Source organism: Passer domesticus, chromosome 3 (genome assembly GCF_036417665.1).
Source record: "Passer domesticus isolate bPasDom1 chromosome 3, bPasDom1.hap1, whole genome shotgun sequence".
NCBI lineage: Eukaryota > Metazoa > Chordata > Aves > Passeriformes > Passeridae > Passer > Passer domesticus.
Genome location: NC_087476.1, coordinates 98,412,706 through 98,437,350, shown reverse-complemented (window position 1 = coordinate 98,437,350; position 24,645 = coordinate 98,412,706). Strand labels below are relative to the sequence as shown.

Here is a 24,645-nt window from a genome sequence, read left to right as displayed (position 1 = left end):
AGTCTCAGGTAAGGTTATTTTTTCCCACATTTCAGAGAGACACTAGGCAATGCTTAAAACTCTTGGAGGAGGGTATCAGAGGGCCACTTCTTTTCTTTTCCTGCAATGGAAAATGGCAAGACTCTCATATAAATCAGATGGTGCTAATAAGGTTACTTTTTTAGATACTTTGATCGAGACTACTAAGGCTCTCAAGGACTGAGACTTTGAACTTGACTATGTATTATCTTAAAACATGAGAGAAAGGAATGGCACTACCAGCATGAGCTATCGAAGTGTTCTAGACTGCAGCAATATCTCCCACACCCCAATGACTTTGTGTTCAGTTGGGGCAGCTAAAAAGAGGAAAAGCATAGGTCTTAGTGGGACAGCACCACGTCCAGGCATTAGTAGTAGTGGCGCATGTTTTCATCTCTAATAACTATGTTCCACTGAACCATTACCACCAGACTGCAAATCCCCTCCTCAGCAGGGACATGAAGGGTTTCATGGTTAACAGAGTCAAATGCTGCAGAGAGATACAGTGGGAAATCTGTCCTCTAGGTATTAAATGCAAAAGTGCCACAAAAGCAGTTTCATCTAATGTCTTGGCCTGACTCCAGCCAGAGCCCCTATGTCATTCCAGGAATACTGCGAGTGGCAAACCACACTCGGGTCGGGGGGTCAGAACTGAAGCCACCCAGCTATGAGATATTCAGATGCATCTCAGAAAATCCTCCCAACAGACCAAGCCCCGTGAAACCAACCTGAAAAAGAAAAACCAAGAAATCAATGCTGTGCTCTTTACAGTTTTTCTGCGGTAAATAAATACTGCATTACCTACACTGTGCTCACATTAAAGGATTCTCTTCACTCAAGGTAGTTACTCACTTCAGCATATTTGGTGTTTGCTTCCCCTCTTTGCCAAGGAACCTGATTTGTGATGTCGCATGAAACTTCAAAATGAAGTGCAGCTCTCCCTTCCCTCTCTCAGAAAAGGAAGCTAACAAGCTGCACGCCCTTGCTCACCTTTCCCAAGGAAGGAGAGCTGCGGCCCATGTTACTGCTTTACAATGACATGACTATTTATGGTCTCAAAAGTTCTTGTCAGGGTTTCTCTAGTGAAGAGGAGAAAGACAGGAGATAAGGCTTTGAAGGTCAAAACAAACGGACAAACCAGAAGAATATTTTTTTCCACTGGGGGAGGGGTGAGAGATGAGGAGAATACACCCCTTGAGATAATCTTTGATCATGAAAAAGCAGCAGGGATCAAATCAGCTGAGTTTCATTTGAGGTGTAGAAATCTGGAGATCAGACCATAAATATATTCAAGAATAACCAATTTTACTGTGCCCTCATTATCTAGCAGTGTCTATCCTGACCTGCGGGAAGCAAAGCAATGAAAGAAACTGAAAGGAAAATATTTTTAAATTAACCCAGATTTCTCAAACCACCTAAGATAGGCAAACAAACAAATAAAACAGGCTGAGCCGTCACTCACTTCTTGGATGCAAGCTCACGTCAACTTTTATTTTTCTGAATTGATTTGCTTGTTTCTGTTGCTTGCCATTTTTATTTTTTTGGTCCCTGAAAACGTTGTAAAAACCAGCTAATAGGGGTACAAAATAGTAAGTTTTATGTACATTGCAGAAACTTATATACGATGCAGTTTGTTAAGATCTCTGCCGTTCCCCCAGCACCGTGTCAGGTTTGTCTAACACCCAACCCCTGGGTTACAGTTTTACGGCGCCGATTTATAGCGCTGTAAGTTTAATATAGTGGCGCATTGTAAAAGGTTGGGGTTTGGTTGGGGTTTTTTTGTTTGGTTGGTGTTTTTTTTCCCCTTTCCCCTTCCCTTAATTAATATTTCAGACGCCGGGAAGGCAGCGCAAGGGCAGGCGGCGGGAGCAGGACCGGCGTTGAGGGAGCGGGGCCGGCGTTGAGGGAGCGGGAGCGGCGTTCAGGGAGCGGGGCCGGCGTTCGGGGAGCGGCGTTCAGGGAGCGGGGTCGGCATTCATTGAGGGAGCAGGACCGGCGTTCAGGGAGCGGGGCCGGCGTTCAGGGAGCGGGAGCGGCGTTCGGGGAGCGGGAGCGGCGTTCAGGGAGCGGGGCCGGCGTTCGGGGAGCGGCGTTCAGGGAGCGGGGTCGGCATTCATTGAGGGAGCAGGACCGGCGTTCAGGGAGCGGGGCCGGCGTTCGGGGAGCGGCGTTCAGGGAGCGGGGTCGGCGTTCAGGGAGCGGGGCCGGCGTTCAGGGAGCGCCCGGAGCGCGGCCCGGGGACGGGCAGTGCTGCCCCCTGCCGGCGCGGCGCCGCTCCCGCCGCCGCCCTGCCCGCCCGGCCAAGGGCGCCGCAGCTCCGGCCCCCGAGGCCGCCCTCAGGAACGGAGCCGCCGTGCTTGGAAAAAGCCGCCGTCATTTTAGAAGAGAGCCCTCCCTCACTAATTAGAAGGACTAACCCACCCCACCCAAGAACATGGCAACCGGAAAGTGCGGCAAATTGAACGGACACAAACCCCTGTGTTGCCTTTCATTGCTAATGGTAGCGTGGAACTGTAAATAACCTAAAACATGGCAGCCCTTGTGCACTGGGGGTAAAATACCAGCTTTAGGCCCAGGAGCTCTTTCCTGTGCTTGTCTCATCCTCCTGGAAAGATTGTTCTGTGGCTGGGATTGCTCCGCTTGCTGGGGCCTCCTCCTCAAGGCCTTCACCTTCCTGGAGCTTACCTCCAGCCTGGCAGGACAATCTGAGATGGGAGTCTCTGGATAACTACAGGGAAAATAGCAGTGTTGCTGCTAGCTTATAATACAATCGTAGACTATTCTGAGTTGGGAGGGACCCACAAGTGTTATTGAAGTCCAGCTCCTGGCCCCACACAGGACAGCCCCAAGAGTCACACCATGTGCCTGCGAGCATTGTCCAAACACTTCTCAAACTCTGTAAGGTTTGGTGCTGTGACTTCTAAGTCTCCTTGTTTGCCATCCTCCAGTGTGTTGGTTTTTTCCACAGACTAGTGGGACCTAACAATGCTGCCAGCAAAACCAAGCTGTATTGTCTTACAAAGGAGGTGATGTGCCAGATGTGAGTTGCGAAGTGAAGATGCTTCAGGGACGGAGAAAAGAAGAGACGCTTTGGCTTTCACGGCAGCCCCTCTTCCACTGAGCCCCCTCTACTCCAAACAGCTGTTTGCCATCAGCCGTGCCCCTCACTGGAGTTGGCTCCTGCTTTAGTCGCTGCTCCCCTCCGTCACTCTTCCCTAGATCACCAATTTGTCTGATTGTTTGCAATTAACTGTTGATTATCGTGCACAAAAGTCCAAGGAGGATAATTAAAAACTGCTCAGCCAGCAGTGGAAAAACTCAGCTTCTGCAGAAGAGAGAGCAGTGCACAACAAGCACGTCCCTGCTTTGGGTGGCGCGACGTGGGCTGGTGAGGACCAGCAAGCCTGGTGTGCACACGTGGGAGGTAGGCTGCAGGAAAGGCAGGGCAGGTCAGAGACTGGTGGTGGTGATCTCAGAGAGCTCAGATGAAACATTGCAGCTCACTGCCACACCTCCCAGAACTATGAAGAGAAGGGTAGTTCCCCACCTCAGTTATGATCCATGGAAAAAAAATGAAATCTCAAAATCAGGGAATGAAGTGAGATAACCAGACAGAGGAGGAATTATGATGAAATGAATTCCAATTAAAATCTGAAATTAAGTGAAATGTTTAAATGAAATGGGATTATATGAGTTGAAATGAAAGGACCATAAATTATCCAAATGATGCGTAATGAAATCTCGAAATCAGGGAACAAAGTGAAATGAACACACAGGAGATGTATTTTGGTGAAATAAATTGCAATTAAAAAAACACCCCAAAATTCTGAAATTAAGTGAAAACAATTACATGGAATGGAATGACATGAGGTGCAGTGAAACAGACCAAAACTGGCCACAGTGATACTCATTGAATTTGCAAGATTTCATTTCCTTTGTTAATTGCATTTCCTTCTAACATGTGTCCAGTCTGTTCATTTCAGTTTGTTCCCTGATTTTGAGATTTCATTTCCTTTCATGAAATGAAGATTCTTTCATGATGAAGATTTCATGAAAGGAAATGAAACCTCAAAATCAGGGAACAAATTGAATCAAACACATAGGACAGAAATTGCGATGAAATGCAATCAAAAAGAAAAAAAAGAAAATTCTGAAATTAAGTGAAAACATGTAAATGGAATGGGATATCATGAGGTGCAGTTGAAAGTTCCAAATATTGCTGAAATGGCATTCATTGAAATGTCAGAATTGGGGAACAAAGCAAAATGAACAGACAGAGGAGAAGTTATGATGAAATGCAATTTAAAATAAAGGAAGAAAAATATTCCTGTAATTAAAATAATTAAATGGAATGGGATGATATGAAGTGCAGTGAAATGTACTGAAACTTGCAGAAATAATACTTATAGAAATAGCAAGATTTCATTTCCTTTCATGAAATGAAAATTCTTCATTTCACAAAAGGAGATAAAATCTTGAAATCAGGGAATGAAGTGAACAGAACACACAGGAGAGGAGTCATGATGAAATAAATGCCAATTGAAATGAAAAAATATTCTGAAATGAAGTGAAAACAATTAAATGGAGTAGGATGACATGAAGTGCAGTGAAGTGGACCAAACCTGACCAAAATAATACTCATTGAATTAGCAAGATTTCATTTTCTTTCTTGCAATACCAGTGGGACTAGGAGCCCAGGAACAACATGCACCTCAGGCCGTAGCAGTAACATCAAAGCCTTGAGTGATTTCCTCAGTTACTTTGTTGAATGGGTTGAAGAAACACATTTCTCTGTGTTTTCAAGCAGCATCTCTTTTTAGACAAATTGTCAGTGGAAAACCTTTCAGGAAATCACCTTGCTGTGAATTACGCTTTTGTTGCATGAAATAAAGCACAAAGGCAAATGCTGGACCTGATAATGCAAAGTGCCCACTCAGTCCTGTGTCAGATCACTTTTATACACAGGAATAGACAACATGGGGTGCTGAGGACAAGCCTGGGCAGGAACAAAGTACAGACAATAAATTAAAACCTTGGAGGAATGAGTGTGAGGAGCAGAGTTTTATTGAGGTAGAGGCATTTTGCATTCCCGTTGTACAAAAAAGAATTGCAGATCAATTAGAGTGAAGAAAAGTTTGAGCAGTTATATGTACTAAACAGATTCTACACACAGACCTTAGGGCTTCTCTCAGATGCCACCTGGAAACAAGAACAGCCTCTGACTCTGCAAAGGGAGTTGGGAAAAAGGGTGTGCAGGTAGGACTGCTGTTTGTCTCTAATAGTATCTCAGAAATTTAAAAAATTAGCTTTTCCCCATGGAAAATAAATAGCTTTTCCAAATGAACCTTGCGTCCAGAAGGAGGTACTGAACTTGCTCTGTCATAGGTGAAACCAAGTCTTGGTACATGGTCAGCTGAGCCCATACAGCCTTTTCTGCTTCAAGGAGGGGATTGTCTTCCTCACCGTCTTGTCTTTCTGTACCTCTCCACTTTCCCTCGTCCTGTGAGATAACTTTTCCTTCTCCTGGCCCTTTGAGCCCATTTGTGTTGCCCATGAAACCCTTCCGTGAGCTATATGAATCATTAGCCTGGGAGGATGTGTTCCTAATTTCTGGAGTGGTTTCTGCTATCCTAGTGAGTTAAAGCTACTCAGGGTATGATACTTGCAAAGCAAGAAGATGTTAGATACAGCTGGAAGAAAAAAAAATTTCTTTGGAGAGAATAACACAGTGCCAAAAGTGAAGTGTTTCAGTATTTTCAAGAAATAAACCTAGAGTAATTCCCAGCCCTGATCTGTATTTGGATGACCATATTGTACCCCAGATAAAACCAGCAATATAGAAATGGGTAAAAATGAAGGGCAAAAAGAATAATTGAATTGCTTTGATTTTCAAAGAGGGGTTCAGGACAGCCCAACTGTGATTATAATGAGCGTCTTTGTTTCCTCTGTGGGAGATCTATAGGGATATAGTTGATATAAAAATAGGGGCTCAACAAACTGGTAGGACATGATTACAGGAGCTGTGCCATGCTGCTACACAAAGCTTAGTTCAAGACACAGACATAATATTTTCTCTGAAAAAGCTGGAGTTAATTGCAAATTTTCTTGGTTTCACTGCATCTTGGGTTCATTTCATGAAACCTGAGTAAAGGAAATGTGAACAGCTGGGATACCAGAGGCAGAGTGCAAAGAAGGTGGAATTCAGTGCAGGGGAAAATGCAAAAATATAAACTGAATGAAGCTTAATACATCAGGATGAACTCTGTTTTCACTTTTTAAAATAATATCCCTTATCCTGAAGACACAATGCTGGATGTTATAAGAAAATTACTGTCCTCTGAAGCCTGATGTTTCAAAATAATGAAGGCTAAATTCCCATTAGATGTTTGTTTAAGGACTAACACATTTAGCAGCTGTAAAACCTAACCATAATGTCTTGCTGTTTGTCCACTAAATCACATTATTCTCTAGCAGTGGGATGTGTTCTCTGTTTTGCTGCCCTGCCTGCCCCGAAACTAGAGCTTTCACACTGAATTTGCCTCTTGGTTGTACAGTTTTTGTTCTGAACCTTGAATTTAGGGCTGGTCAAGAGGGATGTGAGAAACATCTTTGAAAGAGCTGATCTCCTGCCAGGCAGTTCAAGAGCAGCACAGGCAGCACTTAGACTGACATAAAAAAAGGAACAGTTTTTCTTTTGTAAGGAATTAGCAGCAAACAGTAACTCCTGGAATACAGAGCTGTGGGACACTCATCCATTCCAGTGACACAGCACCTTGCCCACAGTTTACTGCTGTTGGCACCATGGGATGATGGACAGGTTGGAGGGAATGAGGGTTTTCTCATGGCAGGCACTGTCCTAAAAGGAAGCAGGCTGCCCATGTTTCATTTACAATTTCATCAGGAGTTTTGCTCTCTTGAACCCAGCGTGCTTTGGTCCATGGATCCTATTCAGTAGAAAGTTTCTATCGAAGCTCAGCTGCTCACTGAATCTGTGCTTGAATGGACTGTTAAGTCTCAGTGTCCTGGCATTGAGGCTGCTGAAAAGCAGCACCTTGAAGTCTCAAATCTTCATGTCAAGCTTCTCATTTACCTCAGTCACTGACAGGCTTTCATCTCATTCAGATAAGCTGCTCTCAGCATTTAGAAAGTCATCCTTGCCGCCCGGTCTAGCTTCTCTGCTGAGCCTCTTAGCCCAGTGACAAGTTTTACAGCTCTCTCCTCTACTGTGGATGTGCCAGACCCAGAATGACAATCCTCAGAACTCAAATCAATAAATTGTGCCCCAAAGTTGTGAGTTTTGTCCAAAAGTTGTAAGCTCAAATAGATTACTTAGGGACAACTTCAATTTTCCATAGTCTGTATTTCCCTATCAGTTGCTGTCTAGAGATCTGGGCTTTAGAAAGAAGGAAAGAACAAAGACATTAATTCCCTGCTCCAGGAGACAGACCTGCAAGACATTGGAAATCCGTAAAATCCTGAGTTGGCACCACCCCCAGCCCTGGGGTCTCAAAAGTGCCAGTGGGTGAAACCAGGCGCCATAGCTCATCAGCACAGAGCAAATGCAAACTTTATTGTGTAGTCATTGATGCTGGAAGAATTATCTATTCTTTATCTCTGTGAAAGCGTGAGAGATTAAGTTTGGAAGCCTATTAGCAACCATTGAAATGCCATTGTTATCATTCACTGTTAATCATCACGCCTGGCTCTAATGCACTTAATCAGACCAGTTGACACTTGGGCTCTAAATGAGTCAGCCAAGCGGGAGAGAGATGGAAAATGCCCATGGCTCTTGCATGGGGCTGGCATCTTCTGCTCATGGCAGTTTTGAGTCAAATAAAGACCCCAGCAGCAGGGTGGGAACTCCTGGCAGATTTTTCCAGATCCCTAACTGATTACAGCTGGTCTTGACAGCACATTTAAATGCCACAGGGAGGTAGCATAAAAGCTCCCTGACATGAAACATCCCACACAGGACTAACAGGCATGCTTAAGAAGCCAGCCCCTGGTCAGGGAAAATGTTTCTTGGGGTCTTTTTGGAAACTCTTGCCTGCCAGCTGTTAATGGATGGGGCTGAACTGCAGTCTGCATGTTAATGAGCCTATTATGAGCGACACTTTATCTTGTGACAAAGGTGGATTTAATGGAGTTGAAAGGTTTCCCAGAGTAAATTCTAAATGTCCTAATAATGCAATGAAGACTCTATTAGTGTATTTATTAATTACAACACAGCCACATTTCAGCAAGCTGTTTCAGCACCCCAGTGTGTGACTTTCCCAGTGGAGAAAGCTCACAGGGACGTGTCCTGCAACCTGAAGATGAGAACCTGCAGTCTGTGTCACAGTCCTTCTAGAAACCCTTAACATGGTGTTCCTTATCTCATCTTCCACTTTTACTTCCACTCTACTTTATCTGGCAGTAATTCTAGCCTTGATATCTGTGAGGAGTTCTGGGGGCTTATCACCCAAATGCCTCCTCAGCCTATGTGTCACTGTCACAGTTCTGGAGTGTAGATCTCACATAGATTTGGGCCATATCTCACAGCTCCCCAGCATACCCCGTTGTTTCTCTGGGATATTTTTATGGGGCTTTGCCTGTATCATGAATCTTCCAGCAAAAGTGCTGGTCATGTCAGCTTCCAAAGTGCCTGCTTTTACAAGGCACTGTGGCATACACCAATTGTTATTCTTTGCATGCCTGGGCTCAGATCCTTTAAAGTTCAGGTCAGTCACTGAGATGAATTCCTTGTCTTAGGATTGATGCTGTCTTTTTTACACTACTGGTTAGAAGACTCTTCTATCTTAGATGCTCAGCTAGGTTTCCATGAAGATTGTTCAGAGGAGAAAGGGACCATGATAATTGTTTTACAACACTGTCAGATAGAGGACATCTTTCTTTGTCTTTCAGGTTATGATTTCCGTTAATAGTGAAGTGTGAATGACTGCAGGCTTTCTGTGGGTTTGCTGGAGTCAAGCTTTTGAACTCTTTCCTCTCCTAGGAACTAGCACACTCAGAGGTGAGGAAAACAAGGTGTGCAATTAACATAAAATTCTGGCACAGTATCATGATTCATAGTATCACCTGGGTTTTTTTTTTTCTGTGCTCATCACCTTTGTCTCTTATTGAATGGCATCTGTGCACAGAATACCTATGTTTTCAAGCTGCAATCCACATCTCATTTGGCAACCATACACCTGTTGAAAAAAAAAAAAAGCTAATACAACAGCTCGCAACTTTTCACTGACAGGGAGAATGGGATCTTTCCTACCTCCACCAAAGACTCCAGTTGAGAAACTTGTGGTGAAAGAAGCTGCACAAATCTATAGGAGATGCTTTCATTCATGCCAACAGGCTTATTGATAATTTTTCAGAAAAGATTTAAAAGTCTATTTCAGTTGGAAAAGGGGACCAAATAATCTCCTTCAATCCAGTTTCACTACAAGCTCTCAGCTGCATTGTAATTAACTTTACTATCTGCAGCAGTATAAGAACATTTTCAGTCAAAATAACAAATTATGCTTCTTCTACAGTACTGTCTATCCAAGACTGAGTTATCATATCATCCTACTGTCTGTTGCCTTCCTTTTCTGTGAAGCAGCTTGTCCCTGCTGACAACAAGCAGTGGTGGGACAGAGGGACTCCATCTCAGTGCTCTGACTCACTGCCTGCTCCTACGCACTCTCGCTGTCGCATTTGAAGACACCATGAAAGAGCCTGTCCTGCATGAGCCCTTCTTGGTGGCAAGCGTGCCTTGCTGAGGAATTACAGATCTCATCAGAGGTCCAGCAAGTTTTAATACTGTATCTAGAAGAAAAATGGCTGCATTTTTGTCTTTTAAAGAAAGAAGGGTGGGGGCATCCCATCATTTCCTCAAAGCAAAGATGAAATTGCTCTGAACATAGAAAGTGCCCTATTCAGATCATCTGGACCATGCCTGGACTCAGATGCCATCATATAACTGTGAACTTCAACATCATCACAGAAGGGTAGCATTACAGAAGGAGGTCCATCCTGATTAACATAAGTATCCACAAACTTCTGAGAAACAAAAGGACCATGACAGATCTGGGTATCTTTGTTCTACCACTCTTCTGGGGGTAAATCACAGGAATCCTCACAGACATCATGAAGGAAAATATTAGCTTCCTGATGTTTGTCATAAGTGATCAGAAAGGCACATTAAACCACAAATAGAGCTGTTTGTATTTCTAAATCAGTCCTGGACATGGTGGTTTTTCTGGAAAATAGAAATAATATAAATTAATTTGTCAGCTCCTGTTTAGATCCCAGCCTGTTCCACAGCAATACATTGAGAAGAGCTGGTTGAAATAATTATTCTTGACTTATGCAATCATTCTTTTTATTTCTGAAGGCTAATGGAGTGAAAACACGCTTTCCAGACCTTTGCTAATGACAGAGTCAGAAATAATGATCTGGGACCCTTATGTTCCTTTCATAATGAGGAAAGCAACACAAAATGATAGGGATGTGAGTCCTCAGCAATCACTTGTTCTTTATTTAAAAGGCAAATGGAGCATTCAGACGAGTTCTTTAGGTTAATGGAGCCACAAATAAGGTTTTGGGGCAAGAATTTTTCACAGATAATGCAATACAGGCAATCACTTCTCTGGAGGACAGAATTATTTCCAGATGTTGAAATTTCTCTATCACAGAGAGGCAACCTAAAAACTAACACTGTGGGGACAAGCCAAATTAATCCTTCATTTCTCATTGCCCCAAGTCTGCACACAAAGTCCCTTTTGGTGCAGAAGCACCACATTCCCAGCCTGGGTGTCAACTGTTGAAATGGTACAAGATGGTCACAGGAAATGAGAGCCGCAAAAAGATTCAGAGAAGGGGGCACAGTAAATTTGAAAATCACTTCTCATGTGCCTGTCACCTGAACCTCGTGTCCCTCTGCCATGCACTTTCCTGTCCCCTACCCTTGCCCAAGCCCAGATTCTGACACAAACTCAGAAAAATGAAAGACCCCCAGCAAAATGAAATGACCCAGAGACTCCTGTTCCACTCTTTGATGAGTGTCATTGGGGACAAAGCAAGCCTAGGAGGTCCCTCAGAGAAGCCCTAAGTAGAAGCTCAGGCGGATCTATCCCAAGGGAGAAGAGGGCAGAGGTAGTCATCCACACAATCATCAGCTTCAGAGAGAAGGAGTGGAGTGTAGGAAGTGGCCCAGGCTCTGTACTGATGGTCAGATGCAATTTCCTTGACATCTGCTAAAAAGAGCTGGAAGAAGTGACAGACTGGAAAGACTTCTTCCCTGCTAAAGAGATTGTACCTGTTTCTTTCTCACAGGCTGGTGAAGGCAGTGGCAAAATGGTGCCCCCTTAACCTTGGAACAGCCATTCACGTCCAGCTCTCCAGAGGCATCTAATTTTTCACCGCATCACCACATGAAGCAGGTTCATGTTTCCTTTATAACTCTTGTTGTAGTTATCAGTACTCCTGTAAATAGACCTGAAACAGCATCCATAGGCTGGGGACTTCTAGGGAAAGGGGACTAACTCCTTGGTTGCTAGCACCACAAAAATTCATTTTACATCACAGCTTTCCCTTCTAGGCAGCAAGAAGAGAACCACCTGCAGGTTCAGGTGGTTAAAAAAAGAGTCCAAAGGCAAGTATGCCCATGTCATTGATTACTCAGCAGGGGGAGGAGGTGGCAGTATATAATCCACTAAATAAGTTCTGAAAGATGCATAATTAGTACAATTAACAGTATCTCATTTCTTTCAATGTGAAACCATCACAGGGGGAAAAAACCCTTAACAATCACTGTAATGTTTATAACTGGGGATGTATCAAGAAGCAGTCTCCTGGACAGAAAGAGAGACTAGTTCACAGATACATTTGTTTTTTATCAAATCCTGCTAAGCCCGTTAGAAAAAGAAATTCAAATCCATTGATCTGTCAGGGTGAACAACAAGAGAAGCACGTTTGAGAAATTGGTTCAATATTCAACAGCCTATTTTAATAAAGCTGTTTTCCCAGGTTGTGATCTCATCACCTCTCACAAGCTTAGTGGCAGGAGCTTTTTGAATGTGTTCAGTGGGGTGCCATGAGCATGTAGAGGAGCATATCTTGAAGTGATGGGGGAGAGCTGACCAGTCCTGCAAGTCAGGACTTAAGCCCAGCACCCTTGTTGACATCTGCCTGGTGTAGTGATCCATGAAAAGAGATGTGGAGAAAATGTACTCTAAATCTGTGACCATGAAATTTTCCACAGGACTTTGTGGACTTACATTAGAGTGATGTTTGATTTCAACGAGGAAAAAACTACTAAAGTAGAGCATATATCAGTGGATCCATTTTCTTATGTGCAACTTCTCTGTTAAGATTTTTGACTTTCACTCGAGATTCTGCATGAAATCAAGAAATTCCTAATAATTAACTGGAAATAGGCACCCTCTGTATCATCTTTTGCATTATTCTGTAAAAATATGAGGTTTTGGTGCTGTAAAGGAAGCACAAGCTGGAGAAATTCTACTACTGTGACTTTCCCTATCCTGCGCAAGACAGTGTGAGATGCTAATCACTCTTCAAACCTCGCAGCATGAAGACTGAACCTTGAGAGTCTATTAATGAAGACCCAGCTGCAGTAAGCTGGGCTCATGGCTTGGACAGATGGTATGAGACTGCCCAAATAATGACCTGGGAAGGGCAGTTGTCCAAGAAAGTGCTTCAAGTAACTTTAATGCACATTTGACTCGGTGTAATTTATCAGCCAATGTATGAATCTGTAGTCACAAGCAGAGCACCAAGCTCAGGGATGATGTGAGCTGCTTTAATCAGCTTGCTCCTGGGTAGGAAAAGCACACAAGGAGAAGGGTACTGTCATCAGCAGAGTGACATGTGCTTAGCACAGAGTAGGTCTCCACAGTCACCCCCACCAACTCGGATTCACTCACTGCTGGTACAACACTGTCACCCTCACCTGTAGGAGACTAACACTAACATGTGCAACCACCTAAAAACAGTCTGTGCTGGCAAAAAAAAACATTTGCAAAACAGTCAGTGATGGGATCCAAATGTATTACCCTAACAGATATTTCAAGATGGGGAAAAAAAAAAAAAGGAAAGAAAAGGAAACAAATAATGTACTAGGGCTGCCATGAATAAGAGCTGACTGTATCAAAACTGGTTTCCCTGCAATCCAGGTGAATGACTTGGCATTTGGCAACATTAAAAAGCATTTTATTGAAATGGGCACTGCAGATTGCACCATCCTATCTCTCTGCATAACCACTTGGTCCCCATCATTACTGGCTACTCCTTCAGTTTGTGTGTCATCCTCAGATTTTATCAGCAGCAATTTTATATTTATTTCAAGATCACCAATAGAGAAATGGAAATAACACTGGACACAGACTATTTCCTAAAAGCCTCACTCCCATCAGTCAGCATTCCCTACCTCTTTTGACTCAAGTCAAAATATTGTGCTGGGGCATGCTGAACACAGTGCAAAAGCACATTATCTCTCTGCAGTTTCTGTTGACAACTGAATTTGTAATCACATACAAAATGAAAGTTGTTCTATTTAATAGGCTCTACCTCCCTGAAAGCTAAGTTGCCTGATATTAATTATATTTCCAGTTAGAACCTCATATTTCCCTGTGCACTATTTTGCCAGATATTAATTTCAGGTTGTTCAGCTTATAACTGTCTTAACTGCTCCTGTTACACACCTCTGAAGGGGTGGCAAAATACTGACTAAACTTAAGACCTTTGCAGTCATCTGCAATATTGCCAGCACTCCTAGGCTCATTAAAAACAGATGTTTCCTGAGCCAACCCTCTCAAGACTCCTAGATATATTTTGTCCTAATAGATAATGTTTAGCAGACTCTTCGGTTACTTCTTCTGGGAAGTAATCAGCCTTATCCAAGTCCATATGCTGTGGATTTTCAAATATAGAGTGGAAATAATGACATAATGCCTTTGACTCCCTGCCTTCATTATAGTATCTTTAATTATCTCTGGATGATAATGCCAGCATTCCTACTGTTCCTAAAACTGCAGATAGTCCTCACTGCCTCTACCTTCTCTCACTAAATCAGAGGGTTTGTGTGCTGTATTTAGCAGCTTCCCGCTCCAGCAACCTCCTTTTCTGCTGCCTCTTCCCCCTCTCTGACACCCCCCTCAGGAAGGGTGTTGTGGTCAAGGAACAGCAGGCAAGTTCTGGAGAGAGATCATGAAGGATGCCTAACAACTGCTCTGGGATTCAGAGACCTTCTGCAATTCATGGGGCCAAAAGCCCTGCCTGCAATTAAAAGAAATTATGTGAAGAGAAAAATTTGAAAATTCCCATTCTCAGGGTCTCTGTGCTGTTGTACAGGGTTTCTGTCTGTCAAAAAAGGTAATGAATAGTAAGTTAATAGTTGGCACAGAGGCCATAGCAAAGACAGGGACAGAAGTCATCACTCTAAACTATCAATTTTGTGTCTTTTTCAATTTCACTCATTTTTCTTTTCCCAAATTACCTGGTGCATCTTGTCTTTACTGCCATATGCACAACGGAACTAAAAGTTTTGCTCTCAAAATAAATATCTACTACAAGGAGAAGTTTGTTATTGTAATAGCACATTCACCACACACACACACACACACACACACTGCATTCTAATAACTACAGCTGTGTAGAGAAATCTTTTAAATCAAAGAAATACCACAACGAATAATGAGAATGTTCAACAAAACCCTCTGAAGCAAACAGGGAAATAAAAAGATTGTTTGACCTTTTAATACTGTAAATACATCTGGAGTGCCCAAGGAATGGCTGCATCCCACAGCCTGCTGAACAAATACCTGATGCCTCTAAGAACATCGTTTTCCTGCATGTGTCTGTAGCAGCCACATGGCTCCTCTTAGCAGCAGGATAGGACAGCTGGGATTATATGGAGCAGCATTTCCCAGCTGCTTTGATTTCTTTGGGTTTTGTTTAGTTTAGCTTAGGTTTTTCTTCCAGGAACTGTGTCCATTGAGTAGGCTAAGTCGTCAAATGCAGCACCCATTTCTTCTCAGTAGCGTTAGGCAATAACAGAACACCAGGGATTCCCACGTGAGCCAGTCAAGGACTACTTTGTTAGTCATGACAGCCTGAAGGACCAGCTGCAGTGAAGGACATGTTCCACTGGACAAACTACACTTCCTTGGGGGAAGGAACATGAGCAGACTCATTCAGAGGTCCCCTAGTCTCGAAGAAACTGTGAGGCTTAGAGGGGAATTTTGATGAATGTCTGAGGCAATGACATGTTCACTTCCTCAGTATCTCCATATCAGAGAAGCAACCTCCATAGATTTTGGGTTCACTCCATGCAAAAGTGGTTGCAGAAAGAGGGTTCCTCATTGTCTGAGATGGGGGATGAGCGTATACACTCTCCCAGGCACTTTCTAAGGACTTCCAAAGTATAAACTTGTCTTCTTAGTACAACCACACACAGGGCAAAGGCCATCAAGCTAATTCTGCTCTAATTATCATCCAGACTGGAAGGCGAATAGCTGTGAAGCTGCTTTGCTCCACTGAAAGGCTAATTTTCTGGGCCATGAAAGGTCTACAGGATCTCTGGAAGCTGAGTTTGTTACCTGCACAGAGCTGCATTGTGCCTTGAAGACTCATCAGCTTGTTAAGAGGGGCCAAAGCACAGCTCTGGGTCAGGTTTCCAACACAGTTCTGTTCCCACTGAGTTAGGTCTGTGAAACTCCAGTCTCAGGTATTAGTACCAAACTGTTTGAAAAATCAAGCCTGAAACTCTTGAAAGCTGCCCTTTTTCATGCTCTTCCCATTACTACTGATCTCCATATTTAAAAACCTGGTTGTGCTGAGGGGTGGTGTGGTCAGGATGGTAGTAGAAAAAGATTTTTGCAGTCTGATAAGCTACACTTGGTTGAAATGTTTTAGCCATCCTTTCTTGAAAGTAACATTAAGAATGAGAAGAAAATAGTAACAGGGTGTTTAAAATGACAGCCAGAGAAGTCAAAAGTATTTCACAAATCTCTCATAATTTTCTGGCCATGTCAGAAGAAAGCCATGACCTACTGAGACTGTCAAAATGATTTTGAGCAAACATCACAAAAAAGAGAAACTGTAGGAATTCAGAGAAGGAAGAAAACTATTATTTTGATGAAACTTTAATAAAGGGAAAGAAGTAAAAAATCAGATGGCCTATTTTCACCCTGGAAAACATCGTATGCCTCAAGGTTTCACTCTGGATTCCACACTGTTTAATTTGCTTGTATTTATGAACAATCTAGAAAGGACTGGAACTGAAATAGCAAAAATGCACCAGCCACAAATTTTTAGGTGGGTGAGTAGTAAGAATTATTATGATAATGGCACTAAGAAAGACCCTAGGCAACCAGATGACTGGCTCAGCTAACCAAATTCCAGTGCCAAAACACCAAAGATATGTTACATTGGAAAAGAGAAAAATATTACTTGTGCAGGAATCTAAATGGGAAATCTTCCCAAAGAAACAAAAATTTTTCCACACCCATCCCATGATCTGTACCTCCAAACTGCTGAGGGCCCTCATGGCTGCACAGTGCCTCCCCTTAGCAGACACGTGCCCAGAATGGCACAGAGGGTCTGAGCAGCAGTTGTCCCTGTCACACCATGGGAGAGGCTGTGCAGGGCAACACCTCCCTTCCTGCTTCCTTCCCCCAGCCTGCGGCACGGGGCTCTGCCGGTTCTCCCAGACAGGTTCTTCTCTGCAGTCGCTTGCCCACCACACATAAAGATACACATGGGGCCCTCAGGCACCCTTGGCCTCTGTCTCAGTGAGGGGCAGCAAGCAGGAGAGAAGAACAGAGTATGAAACATGAAAGAGAAAGAGGTTGTGGTGTTATAAGGAGAGGAAAATAAAGGACAGAGAAAGAGCAGGGAGGAGCAATGATCTGGGGTTTGTACCATGCTGCACTGCCGGTGGTACAAAGGTGACACAAGGAGACAGTCTAAGTCATCACTGTAGATCTATCCATCCAGATTCAATCTGTGCACAAACGATAGCAAATAGCTAAAATGAATTCCAAATCTCAAAAATATTTGAGCAATTCTATGTAAGCACTACAAATCCAGCTGAAATCCTACGCATAACATCTCTTCATAGGCTCTAAAACTTCCTCAGAGATCCTGCACAAGTTAAATGGGGATATGGTTGCTGTTAAAGCAAAATATTAAGAAGACATCCTAGGGAAAGAGCAGAAGACAAGGCTATTAGCAAGGGTTAGGTTTAAAAATCACTACAATAAGAGTGCTACAAATGGTGCAGGGTAAAAAGGAGGCCAAAGGAATAGGGAAGCTGGAAAAGCATTCTGGACTGACAACTCTTCCACCTCCAGGATGTCTGAGAGTCCTGGCTAAGGCTATGCTGACAGAAAGGGTGAGTGGAAGGGTTAGTGTTGAGAGAGAGAGAGAGGAGCTACTGCTGCAGTTGGAGTAGAGTAGGAAAGGGCTGCCAAGGGATGGATGGTCTGCAAAAATAGCTTTTCTATAAGATCTTGCTTATCCTAACCATGACTGGGAAAGCTAGGACAAAAGTCAGCCAAGGTCAGCAATTTGGACTGAGGTGTGGATCAGAGTTTGTGTTGGGAGAGGTGCAAATCTGTCTGTATTTTTGAGTGGGGCTGGAAGCTGGCTGCCAAACCAATGCTTAAGCTGCTGAAATAATTCATTTTCTGAGACCTTTTGTACAATAATGTGGTGAAGGAATGTGTAATCTTTAGAGTATACTCACTTTATCCCTTCTCCTTAGCTCATAATGTCAGGAAAAGAGACATGCAGTGAACAAAATCACAGCAAAATCACCACAGATAGAAAGAAATATTAAATACCTTTTGCAAACAGGTGTCTAAGCCTATGTACTCATTGCTATAGTAGACCAAGGACACAAGGTGATTCAAAATGAAAATGTATTTGTCTATGGATAACATTTCTTTCCAGAGTCATGGGAGTTAATGATAACAACAATTTTTAGAGTATATTAAATGCCATCCTTCAAGACTTAATCCAACCTCTAACTATTTTGGGATCAGGATGAGATCTAATGGGGCTTGAGAACAAGGTTGAAAGGATTGATTATCCTACATCTGCCTGCTGTGAGGTTCTTACATCTTCCTCTGAAGCATGTAGTGCTGGCCAGGGTCAGAGGCAGGCAGCTGGATAGGAAGGCACCCTGGATTAGCTTGTTTGTACTCCCTCTGCTCTGCCTTGGCTGCAAGCTAGGCAAGGTTTTATGTCTGTAATCCACAGCTCTCCTTGAGGAACACAGAGGGTCTCTGAAATGCTAAACAATCCAGGGAAAGAAGCTTACCTGAAGCCATGAGTATCCCAGCAGTCAAACCTCTGGCACAGATTTTGGCTTCTTCCTCTTCTAAATGGCTCAATGTTTGGATGTCTTTGTTTTCAGCCCTGTATCTGAAAGATAAAGGAATTAGCAGGATTTCTTTAATCTTTGTGTTCTCCCAGATAAGTGTATTAGAGGAATTTTGTAGGTTATGGAAATATTTATTTTGAATTTAAATTAAAGCTGCACCACACTGTGTTTATTGTATCTTATTGTAGGGCACAACTGAGGCATGCAGTCTCCTATATCTGACTGCAGAAACATCATTCCTCTTGCCCAGGCCTGGATAAATGAAATAAAGATGCTCATTTTCGGCAAAACACAGTTTATATCTTGTTGTGATGCAGCACACACAGAGCCCAAAATGTCTCCTTAAACAGGTATTTTATTTTCAAAATTTCATGGGGAAATTGATTTTGGCTTTCAAGCAGCAAAGAACTAGAGGTGTAACCCAGGGCATTATGGAGGCGGCATGCCTGGTTACTGACAGAGGAGACCAATAATTGTATTTTTGTGTAAACTTCTTTTAGTAAACATAAGAATATCTGATCTGGCTTTACCTGAGCTCTCTCTAGCCAGTTTCTTCTAATTTAACCAGAGGAGAGGTGGCTGGTACTGTCAAAGAAAAAGAAGAATATAGAAAAGGTGATAGTTAACAGGCAGAGATGTTTCATCACTATGAGACTATCACTGTGTCCACAAAATTTCCTTCCCACCTGCAACAGAAATATAGTTTTCAGAAAAGACCAAGCCCAGAACACACTCTAAATCTCACAGGCAATGACTTGTAAACCAAGTGACCATATTTCTAGGGTGCAGTGCTCCTCTGCCTGAACAAAGGGATAGAGGGGAAGGTGAGGAGTACAATATGAACACCTCCCTTCTCAGAACCTTATGGGGTCTCTCTGAATTCTCCTCGTGGCAGTGTGAAGCCCTCCCTGAACTGAGCAGCCCACAAGCAGCATAGCCCAGCACCAGCTGAACTACATTTTCACCTAACAACCCTAACAATTGTATAATAACCTCCCAAAAATCTCTCACTCTTAGCCGTGGCCCAGTCAACACTCAGGGAAATGCAATTTAATTAACCCTTTGTCACGAGGACTCCATTCAAGTACCCTCATCCAAACTGAGCCTAATATTGGCTCAGTTGTATTGCCTCAGTTTCTCTTGTCAGTCTTTTCCCCCCCCCCCCCTTCTGCCTTCAGTAAGTTCTTTAGATTCAAGCACTAACCTCAGGCCAATTTTTTATTTCAAAGCTGGATTACTGTCTTAACTCTCTCTTCCCATTTTTCTACCACTTAGTTCAATGCTCTCTGACTGTGAGGATGTAACACAGCAACAAAGGACCAGAAAAAAACCAAGGGATTAAAGTATAAATGGATCTAAATACTTAATAGCTGGAAGGAAGAAAAGTGTGACCTACCTTAATCAGAAACAAAGTGGTGACAATAGGCTTCAGCTGGCTGTGTACCTAATTGTTTATTTATTTGGTTAGTTATATATTTATTTATTTTCAAGGCAGCAGGTATCAAGAAAACATGCTTGAAAAGGTTTCATTCAAGTGTGGCTTCAGACACTATCTGGAAGTTTTCTACCATTTGGAAACAATCAAGGCATCAGTCAAGGAAAAAAGAATAAAAGCAGCTTTATGAAGACTAGCCCACCAGACAAGAGGCTGTCAAGAATTGCAGGTTGAACCCACTGTGTGTAAATTACATATATTTAAATACACCACAAGGATCGTTGTTGGCAATTCTCGAAACTTATCCACCTGCCTTTAAAACTGCATCTTGAAGGTCCAGGCTCTGGAGTCAAGAGATTATATAAGTCTCAGCTTCCATCACAAAATTACACTGAATGTCAACAAGGTTCAGATATCAATGAAGAACCTCCCAGCTTTCATCTATTGTTGACTTACGATTTTTGAAGGCAAAGTTATGGGGATGGTCTTCCAACTTGTCTTTTGAGTTGCTGGAGTGAGCAGTGCAGTACACATGGGGCTGCTGTAAATGTGCAGATTTCTCAAGGCTGTTGGCTGCATTCTTTACTCTCACTCCAGCTGCTCTTGGAGAAGGGACAGAAGATTTGAATGGCCAGTGCAAACACCTAGACTTGTGCCACGTCCTGCCTTGCGGGAATTCTGGGAGGAATTCTGCTGAGGCTTCTTGGCCTGCCCCAAACAGAGTGTGTCTTTGGGGTCCCTCAGATTGAAGCAATGAGCAGCTGAGAGTGATACATGGATTGCTTCAACCTATACCTTATTTTCTCCCCTCCTCTGAAGCACTGCAGCTTGACTCATCACTGTAACTCATCTCAGTAGCCTCTTGAGCTCTGAGCTGGATTGGGTTTCCTTTAACAAATCAGCCTTCTCGCCCCCATTTTAACATTAATTGATTGGAGATGCTTTTAACTGTTCCTTCTGGGTGTATTAATTTTTTACAGATTGAATTTGGTTTGATGAGGCAGGAAACCTGAAACTATTCCTGGCATCTCCTGCATACTCAGAATAACCACTCTAATGCATTCAGAGCAGCACACAGCAACAGGGTGGTAACAGAGCAGGGCTGGGGACAGAGGGGCAGAAGAAGTGGGGTAGGGTGAGCCTAGGTAGTCACCTATCCATTTCCAAAAGACATCAGTAAGTGATTGCTTACCCATTTCATCTTTTATATTAAACACTCTTTTCCCAGCAATGCAGGCATTTTGATCAGGCTGGGACTGCTGACATTAACAGATATTAAATATACTCAGGAGAAATATGATCAAATGTTTGAAGTGTCTAGTAAATGTGCTGTTAGCTGCCCTCTCAGGGAGGCTTAGTGCAAGCTATTGTGTTTTGCTGAGCAAGAGAGAAAGGCTGGAATATTAGACAAGGAATCCAAAGGCAATTTTATCAGCAGTGTTATGCAGCCCTGGAACACATTGCTTTTCTATTGGAAGCTTTTCTGTTGCAGCCATCAAATTACTTGCTATTCTTAAACATTGAAATGCCATTTTGCATTTTAAACCCTCCAAGCTGGCATGTGTAAAGGATTGCTGTGCTCAACAGCAATGCCTCTGTTTTCTGCCACTGTGGTAAGGCTCTGGACAGGGCCAGGCTTTGGTGCCCTGTTAAACCAGACAAAGGTTTCATCCTTCCTGCTCACCCAGACAGGAGTGGGAGAAACATTTGGCCAAGTTCGTCTCTCACATAGCCCTATTCAGATCAATGTTTAGCCCTTAGATGAGGTTGACTGATTCCATTTCTAGCAAGGTACCCTGGATCACCAAATAAGATTTGTCTATCTCAGAGAGTGTTTGTTTCTTCCCACAAGATTTTCTATCCTTTTATTTACAGAGATGCAGTACCAGCAAACCCCAACATTACAGCTCAACTGTTCTGCTCATGGAGCAGAGAAAATAACAGATGAGAAGATAATTGCCAGAAGAAAAAGAGGGTTGGCCACACCAGAAGTTATATAAAAGAACATCAGCAAAATAGACTGGGAGAAGATTCTCCCTGAAAAATATATCTCTGGCTATTTCTCCTCTGTCTTTTAGCTTTTTGGTTTCATAAGAAGGAGCTTGAAGCTGCTCCTTCCTCTTGGTACAGGAGGGATACTAGAGGCAATGCTAGTGCCTTGTGAGGAAGGACTTGGACCATCATCTGTCCAATTAATTATGTGATGCTGCTACAGGGCACAAGTGAGGACAGCAGAGCCAAGCATCATGCTCTGAGGTCCCTGCACTCACCCAGTCTTTAACACCGGTACATGTTCCTTTTTTCCCTCCTCCTTGTAGCCTGGGCTGAATATCTGAATGATCCCAGAAGTGGCCCAAGGCAGTGATTCAACAGGCTAAACAGCTAGTGCAGTTGGCTTCATTCTGAGCTTTGAGATTAGCCATTAGTTGGTCATGATGGTCAGCAAGGAGCTGGCCAGGGCACTACAGAGGATTTTAACCCAGTGTTAAAGCACCAGCAGGTGCTGGCTTTGGTGAACCAGTGGTCTCATTGAGAAAAGCAAGTCCTGGGCCCTCCTGGTTTTTAGAGCAGCATGCTTATTTTAAATTCAAACCTGCTGTCTTTTTCTGCTCTTTTTCTATTGCTAAAAATGGTTTTATGACAGATCTTGATGGATATGAATTGTCTGCCATATGTTGTTTCCTTTCCTGACTGTTATCTCCATATGTCAAATGTACTTGGATCTGATGATCTCCATACAAATGATAACAAAACAAACAGACAAGGAGAGGCCAGACTACAGGGGAAACAGAATCTCTACCAGAGAACTGAAATACCAGCAGACAGCCTTTCTACAGGAGACTGTACTGTTTACATGCTGTCACTCAAAAACAGTGACTCCTTCTAGGCACTCTCACACATTAGTTGCTCTGTGCTAAGACAGGATGTGTTCAAAGGGAAATTCCTTGGGGATTCACCACAAGCTTAGGATATACGGAGTAGTGAGAGACATAATAAATAAGTTTTATTTTGCCTCCAGCATAACTAGTGCCAAGCTTTTATAATTTGGGGTTTTTTTCCTGGTAAATTTGGTATATATCAGAAGTGCCTCAAGTGACTTAAATTTACCAAATATTTGGTCTCTTAAGTCCCTTAGACACTTAAGGAAAATTGATCTCTTCTCTCTTAGTTACTTATTTTCTCCTTTATTTTCTTACCATATTGCCATTTTTTGGGTGCCTTTGAGACTTCTCCCACTCTCCAATACAGCGAACAGCAAGGTATATTTAGAAAACAAAGGATCATAAATACCTCATAATAAAAGATAGTGTAAAGTTGGATTCCTACCATGTTGTCCCTAATTACTTTTTCCACAATGGTCCCAGTTTTGCTTTGCTAGAACAGACACAGGAATTGCTGCTCATCCTTCAGGCTGTTCCCTCCTGCAATGGGCATGTGTGACCATGGGAGTACTTGGCCTGGCCAAAGTCTCCTTTTAACATCTGTTGAAGAGAGGACAGGATATTCCAGGGAGACTGGTGACCCTGAGGACAGGTGAAGCCTTGCTCCGCAGTGCTTTCCTCTCCTCTCTGTGATGGGAGCTTTCTCTGAGGCAACACTGATCCAGAGCCACGTTGTGGAGCCCCTGTGACCATATTGTATCACTGTAAAAGAATCATCTTTCCAATGGGAAGCATGCCTGTAGCCTTGCTTCCTTTCTTCTGTGCCCAAATTTCCTGACACAGTGCCTTTCTTCCTGGCTATATGCACAAGGAATGAAATTGTTCTTTACAGGCCAAGGTAAATTTGTGCAGCTCCTAAGAAAAACCCACCAGCAATGTAAAAGTTAAAGACCATATTTCAGGTATAAAAGTTAAAGACCATATTTTGACTTCCTCAAGTTCTACATCTCTGAATCCTTATTTTCTTTTTTTCTTCCCTTCAGAGTTATTGCCTTGCTGAGCTGCTCAAGAGGGGAAGCACAGTGTTGGAATAGAGATCTTTCCAAGGTTAGAGAAGACACCTTTCACTTTAACAAATGACAGTCTCCATCTGGTTAGCATCCCTCTCATGTGTCTGTAACAGATACAGGCAGAATTGATTATCTTTACTTCAGGCCTGCTAATTAAAGCTCTGCTCTGATGTAATGGTATCACTAAAATTTCCACTTAGGTCATCTGTGTTTTTCTGTGGATCCTGTTTTTTTTTTCTTCAAGACAGAGGCGATTATATTTAAGGGAGTAGATTTTTTAAGGGAGACCAGATAGCAAAGAAATGAAAGGAGATAATGAGTCTAAACATCCAACACAAAGGAGTTTAATTCGAGGAGACCTAGAATAATTCAGGTTTGAAGGGATTTTAGGAATCCATCTAAACCAAGCACAAGCTCAAAATCATCTTCAAAAACAGTCAAGTTGCTGAGGGCCCTGTCCAAATGTTCTGAAAATTTTCAAGGATGGTGATGCCAGCCTCACTGGAGACTTGTTCCAGTGCTGGATTGCACAATTTACAGGCTAATACAACAAGCAAATAAAGGGGTTTGTGGCTGGTATCTGTCTCGAGCTATCCTTTCAAGGCAAAACATGGAAAGCAGGCTGCTTTGTGGCTGCTATTTTCTTGGGGCTCAGCATCTACCCAAGAAAACTTTAAGGCCCAAAAGAGGAGCTGGTAAATTGGTGTTTCAAGCTTTCATTTAACTACAAAGCATGTCAAGGATGCTAACTCCTTGTGAAGTGTAACTCAGTCTGTACAGCCATTTGGTGAACAGAGAGGAGGAAAAAAGGTCTGTAACAATTTGCCTTGAAGAGCTGCTCTTGTGAGCCCAGCACTT

At 42.9% G+C, this 24,645-nt stretch overlaps 1 long non-coding RNA gene across 4 annotated transcripts in view; it reads right to left on the bottom strand.

Moving 5' to 3' along the window:
* LOC135297244 (uncharacterized) overlaps positions 1–24,645 on the bottom strand; it is a 69,161-nt gene that overhangs the window by 32,188 nt on the left and 12,328 nt on the right. Inside the window, exons 1-4 of one of the 4 annotated variants that reach the window (XR_010359283.1) lie at positions 19,394–19,466; positions 19,087–19,200; positions 18,931–18,985; positions 18,338–18,441 (exon numbers count right to left, since the gene is read on the bottom strand). This is a non-coding gene — a long non-coding RNA (uncharacterized LOC135297244). Of the gene's footprint in view, positions 1–111; positions 747–8,471; positions 9,210–18,337; positions 18,442–18,930; positions 18,986–19,086; positions 19,508–24,645 lie in introns of those variants that run through there. The other 3 variants (XR_010359284.1, XR_010359285.1, XR_010359282.1) reach the window with 3 other exon arrangements.